The following is a 6607-nucleotide window of genomic DNA, read 5'->3' on the forward strand; positions in this document are numbered from 1 at the left end:
TCTTTCATCGTTCATGCTTTATACAGTGACTGGAAAGAATTATGACTTTACGATATCGTCCCTATTATATAGATAACTCATCAAAAACAGAGGGGCACATTACTCCACAGAGTTTTTCTTTGCTCTTTGCGATGCACTGTCTCTCTCAAGCAATGTAACTTTTGACACATTTAAGGTGAACAGGAAAGTAGCTGCTAAAGTAAAACAAATCCACTTGTGATGATGGATGTTACAATTAAGCTAACTGCTGTGCAAAATAGCTATATCATCTCTGTTACTGGCTTAAACTGCTCTTAATGTAATTGCTTTTGATGCCATGTTTTCATTACACAAAGAGCCTGTGTAGAAAGGAGTTAGCCGATAGCTGCTGACTGCTAGATCAAGAATTAACTGTCATGTCCTCAGCAGAGGCTGAGAGAGGGCTAGATGAACCCCTTCTCCTCCCTGTTCTTCCCCTCTCCTTTCCATCCTACCAGCCAACCATCCCAGTATTAAGTGAGGCGAGCGACAGAGATATGAATGTGATATTCCCTCTGGTATTTTTAACCGCCGTATTGAATTCGTATAAAACACTTAAGGCTCCTCAGCTTCTGCCTGATGGGAGCCTCTCATAGGGCTATCTTCGAGTCTCTAGAGAGAGCTTCTCTCCTGCCACGAAAAATTCCAGTTTTCTCTCTTGCACATCTATCCCTCCGTAACACCATCCTAGCCCTCCGTCCTTTGCACTTTGATGCATGTGGGGACTTCACGAGGAGCCTCCCCACCCGCCCTCACTCATAAAAACCTAATGAAGTTAGAAGGAAAAGTGCATAAAAATCTCATTAGGAGTTCACCTCTTGATATTGGATACAAATCAAACTTAGAAGCCCTCTTGAGGATTGGCATGATAAGTAGTGATAAGTGCTGTGTCTTTGGGGGAAATAAAGTCTTGCCATTCCATGACCTATGCAAACAGGATGTTTGGTTAAAAGGCAGCGAGTCTTTGCAGTGCATTTAAGTAGCATAAGTGAAGACATATTGCACAGATAATTAAGACTATATACAATGAGGCAGGCTTGCATCAGTTAAAACAAATACGTTTTTTTTTATCTGAAGTTAAGTGTACAAAAATGTTAATAATTTGACTTGAACAATCTTCATATTTACAGTACCAATCGCGTGGTCAACCATCGTCTCTGAAACGAACCATTAAAAAAGAGACCATTAATGACACACTCAAAAGGAGGAAGTACACAGCATATTAGGCTATGTAATGAATAAAACAGCACCCTGAGAGACGCCTACACTGATCGAACATAACCTTATAAATTATACTGTGATGGGTTTTCATATTTATTTCTAGGCCTCGGCTATTTCTCATGCTTGAGTGAGCCTTATCACTTAACGATCAATTATTAACATGTGTCAGAATAAGGAGTGCTATTACAGGGATTGAGACGCATGTTGTACTGTACACCGGCCAGAACTGACAACACTTCTTGTCCTCTCACTCCCCTGTCTATTTGGGAAGCTTGATTTTAAGGTGAAAGTGAAATTTCTGGCTCTTAATTTGTGAATAATGCATCAACCGGAATATGCATTATACCCAAAATGTAAGAATAAGTGCAAGAGTACATTAGAAAGGTTTCTTACTCTACATGCTTGCTTTTTGCTATCATTTGCTGGAATATAACTAGATTTGATCGATATAGACAGTAATTATTCTGTTCTTCAACTGAGAAAAGTTGAAAGTTCCCTGTCTGTCAGGATGATTAAACACAGCATATGATGTAAACAGTATTTTAAAGGGTAAACAAGATAACCCATTCAAGGTTTAGCAATGTGCAGAATATAGTTGTTTTTTTATTGCATTAATTCTAAGCTCATGTAAAAAAGTATCCGACTGCTTTTCTTGATTAAGGTTAAAACAGCATGCAACCCCACCCCACCACCACTAATATTAATAAGGCATTCAAGTCAGTCAAAAATATCATCATCACATCCGCTTGTCCATCAAGCAGTAGTACAGATGTAAGCAATGGTAAACCTGATGGCCGTAAAACAAAGACCACATTCATTATGCAGACAGATCATCACTCCATATTCTGTTCATTTGCATATATCACAATCTCATCTATTTGTATGATAATATGATGGTTAATGAAAAGTATGCGTGTTTTGATTAGAACTGCAAAATGAACATGCAATATTGAGAAAAAATGTGGGTGTCTTAATGCAGGTTTTGAATATGCAATGTGTGTCTGACCTCACAGGGTACAGAAAAGGAGGCATGTAAGATTTATGAGTCGTCTGCAGCCCCTGATTGACTAAAACACAAGGGATCATTTAGATAGTGTATCTCTGCTCCTAACAACTGCTTAGGGTCAAAAAGTAAAAGAAGTCTGCTTTGACTAATACACCAATAGCAATCCAATATTTAAATAGAAATTTAACCGCTAAACATACAGTATAGAACAATACAGACAGGCACACACACACGCACACATATATATATATAGTTATTTTCCCTGTTTCCACATGTGATGCAATTGTTTACTTTTGGTTGGTTTGTGCATGATCTGATGTCATATTTTCTACGTGTGACCTGAATCTCAAGAAGGGGGAGGAAGCGGGAGGAACTTTACCTTACCCTTTTTTGCAATGGCAATCTGGGTATGGGAGATAACAGAGTGAAAAATGTTGGAAGCAATCCACTCTGCCTTGGAGTAAGACCTTTACGATTTCACCACTTCATTAGGAAGTGGCTAATCTCTCCACTCGAGAAGCCTGATAAGGACTCTGCGCTAATGCAGGGGGAGTCAAAGTTCAAACAGCCTTCGATGTTTTGATGCTTAACTTACTAAAGTTCCTGTATGTTCATTAGACAGCTTTATCTGGAAACTCTTCTTACATTCCCCAATATCCATCAAGATTGGAAGAGGTGGTGGTGGTGATGGTGGATGGGGAGGGGACAAGGTGGAGAGCGGCACAGTCTGCAGTTGTGTGGAGATAAGAGATAGCAGGGATAGGCTCTTGTAGAAGGAAAGATGGAGGGATGAAGTGGAGAGAGAAAGGGAGACGGCTGGTCAGGCCATCTTCTCTTCTCCTCTAGAGCACTCTATATCTCGATTAAGCCTTAAGCCCTGACTGGAGTGTAAGTGTAAAGCCAATAGAGAGTGCGTGTTTGCCCTCATCTATGTGTGGTTGTGTGTATACTTGCACATTTTTTGTGTTCTTGTGTCCTGGCCACATTTTCACCCATCTGTATAGATATAGTGTGTGTGTGTGTGTGTGTGTGTGTGTGTGTGTGTGTGTGTGTGTGTGTGTGTGTGTGTGTGTGTGTGTGTGTGTGTGTGTGTGTGTGTGTGTGTGTGTGTACATGTTTAGACATCTTTGTGAGGACAGACAGTCACTTATGGGGACAAAATTCCCGTCCCCGCGAGTTTGAAGGCATTTTTGAGGCTCAAAATGTGGTTTCAGTGTCAGGATTACAATTCATTTTTGATGGTTAGGGTTAGGGTAAACGGCTAGGGAGAGCATAATGTCAATTAGAGGTCCTCACTAAGATATGAAAATGTGTGTGTGTGTGTGTGTGTGTGTGTGTGTGTGTGTGTGTGTGTGTGTGTGTGTGTGTGTGTGTGTGTGTGTGTGTGTGTGTGTGTGTGCATGAGCATGTCTGTGTGTTTTTCAGGCCTTGATGTCCTTATGCAGTCACATCTCCATCCATGCGACAACAGCCCAGGCCCCACCACTCATCAATTTTGCATTGCCATTTAAAAAAGCCTATCACAAACTCCCCATCAGTTTCACATCGGCCCCTGGTGCACATGAAAAGGCCTATTTATACTGATCCCCTCTCCCTGAAATTGTTTTTCAAAGGGAAGATATTATTTTGTGCCCTTCTAGTATCAAAGGCTCGTCAGACCTCCAGAGAGTCAACCAATATGAAAGTAACAGGAGCAAGAGGACACATCGAAGAGAGCAAACACACACACACACACACGCATGCCCACACACACACTCACATTTAGCCTGAACTACTTTGGGATGTTTGGATGCTCTTATTTTTGTTTACTGAATCTCAATTCTGTCACTTTGTGTCAGGCGACATGTTCGGTGCCTTTTAATTGGGTCTGACATGTTTCTCATCTTAGACTAACTTTACCAGTGTACAAACATGGTGTTCATCCTTCACAGAGGAAGTTGTGAAAAATATAGAGTACAAACTCCAGAGACTGACAAAATCAAAGGTTACAAAATGTTCAGACATAGTAAAGTGGTATCATGTGTTTGAGTGCACTTGATATATGGTTGTTGTAGTAAAAACTAACTCCTGAGGACAGGTGCATTTCATCAGAGTCATGGTACTAAGTCCTTTCGAAATGTCTCACATAGTGGATCCCATCCTTGACAGGTAACAGTAGGCATAGTAGATTGGATATGCAGTCTTTTGAATAGCAAATGTAGTAATCATTAGACACTGTAACATTACAGTGTCTATGGAGTGGGTACATTTTATCATTACTAACATTAACTAGGAGTCCCACAAGGATCGATTCTTGGTACTGTAACCTTTAACCCATGCGTGTTTAATTGTATTCTCCAAGTGTAGGAAGCTTTTTGGTTATACAGCTGATAGCTAATTAGCCTGCCTAAATTACTATGATTTCATATCATTTCTATGCTTTCAGAATGTAAGCAACAGAATGCCACAAAACATCCTTAATCAAAAAATAGATAACAAATAATTACTTCTGTCACTGAAGGAAAACAAACAGTGTTTTCCTTTAGTGCTTCCTCCTTATGTCTAGAACCTTGGCATACTCACTGATGATGATTTAAATTTTGGTGGCTACATCAAAGCAGTAACAGAAACAGAGCTAAAATGACTGTATCGGGGGAAAAAATGGCAAATAAAATCAAAATGCTCCTCTTGAAAAAAAAACAACACTGAAAATATTACGTCAGTTCTTCAGAAATTCATTCATATTTTCCAAGTTACAGGCCTTCAAACTAAAAAAACAAACAAAAAAAACACTCAGGCTCTTAAAACTTAAAAGAGAAAGAGAGAGAAACTACAATCAACAGTACAAAAACAGTAAGTTTAAGTAAATAAGTGTAACAAATATGTAAGTCAAAATCATGTTTTTGATCAGCTTGATTATTTTTATAACCAACTTTGTGGATCACTTTCATTTTCACAATAGCAAGACTGCACCAAGTTCAGCACAGTTTTACCTGAATGTTTTCAAAAAAGTTGATTTTGCAAATCTTTTAACACTTTTAAACCAGGAGGGAGAGGTGACTCATCAAATGTAGCATATAAAAAGTCTTGTTTCTTAGCAGGTTTATAGCTTCAGAGCTTGCAATTCTGATTTGGAGAAATAACAGTGGTGATCACATGTTCCACGCAAATAATTTAGACTTATCAAATTGATCAGAGAACTTTAAATACTAAATAGAAGAAGTTTATCAAAATCCTTGCAATTTGAGCACACAAAAGGGCCTGGATCAAAGCGGGTCTCAGCATTAATGAATCTTCTTTTAACAGTTTGTTGCCTCATTGTCTGTTTAGCTAATGGCAATTTTCATTTGACATGAAATGGTACCTCCTTTTTGCTCATTTTACTACACCTCAGAGAGAAATGTGCAATTGTTGTGACACTTGTGTTCAGTGTGGTCTGCTAGATCTGTCACGGTCCGCTATGGCAGACCGTGTGGAGAGTGTGTGGAGGACTCAGGTGCAGACACAAGTGAGGATACGGGAGTGAACTTAAACAAAAGCGAGCCTTTTATTGTGGCTGATGATCATAAAAGAAACAAACAAGAATGAGAGCAGCACAAGAGCAGTAACTAAACAGAAACCTAAACTGGGAACAAACTATGGTAAGGCTATGGCTGGGAATACAAAAGACGGCATGGAAACACGGAGGGTGGGAACACAGACGACGCGACACAGACTACATGAAACACAGAGACTAAATACACATGAGGGATGATCAGGGGAAGTGGCCACACATGGGAGCACAGCTGACACACATGAACCTAACGACAGGACAGGTGAAACTAAATACACTGACATTGAATACAGACTTTCAAAGTAAAACAGGAAACATGGAGACTAGACATGAACCAAACATAACCACAGACATGACGCATGACCCAGGGAGACTTAGTACAGGGGGAGATGACATAAACAACTAAGAAACAGGACTACACAGTAATCTAGAAATTAACTAGGTGAACTAAGCTAAGGCACAAATAAATACAAAAGATACATAAACTCAAACACTGGGTCGCTCGACCCAGGACCATGACAAGATCATACTGAGATACTCAGATCATTACATATATAACCTAATCTGCATCAACTACAAATAACAGGTAGTTACATTATGTCATAAGTTACTTATATCAATATCAACTTAAGTGAATAAAATATCACTGTATTTGTAATAGCATTGTTTTCATCGCTGCACATTTACCTTGCTGGCATGCATTAAAATATGAAGCCGGTACTAGCACCTGACAGGCTACTGCTACTATTTCTGTGGCTGTTCCATCTAAGTACAGATGGTGGTTTTGTTGGCCTTTATTACTTCACAGACACCCAGGCATCACATATAAT

This window comes from Rhamphochromis sp. 'chilingali' (assembly GCF_963969265.1).
Source record: "Rhamphochromis sp. 'chilingali' genome assembly, chromosome: 11".
Taxonomy (NCBI): Eukaryota; Metazoa; Chordata; class Actinopteri; order Cichliformes; family Cichlidae; genus Rhamphochromis; species Rhamphochromis sp. 'chilingali'.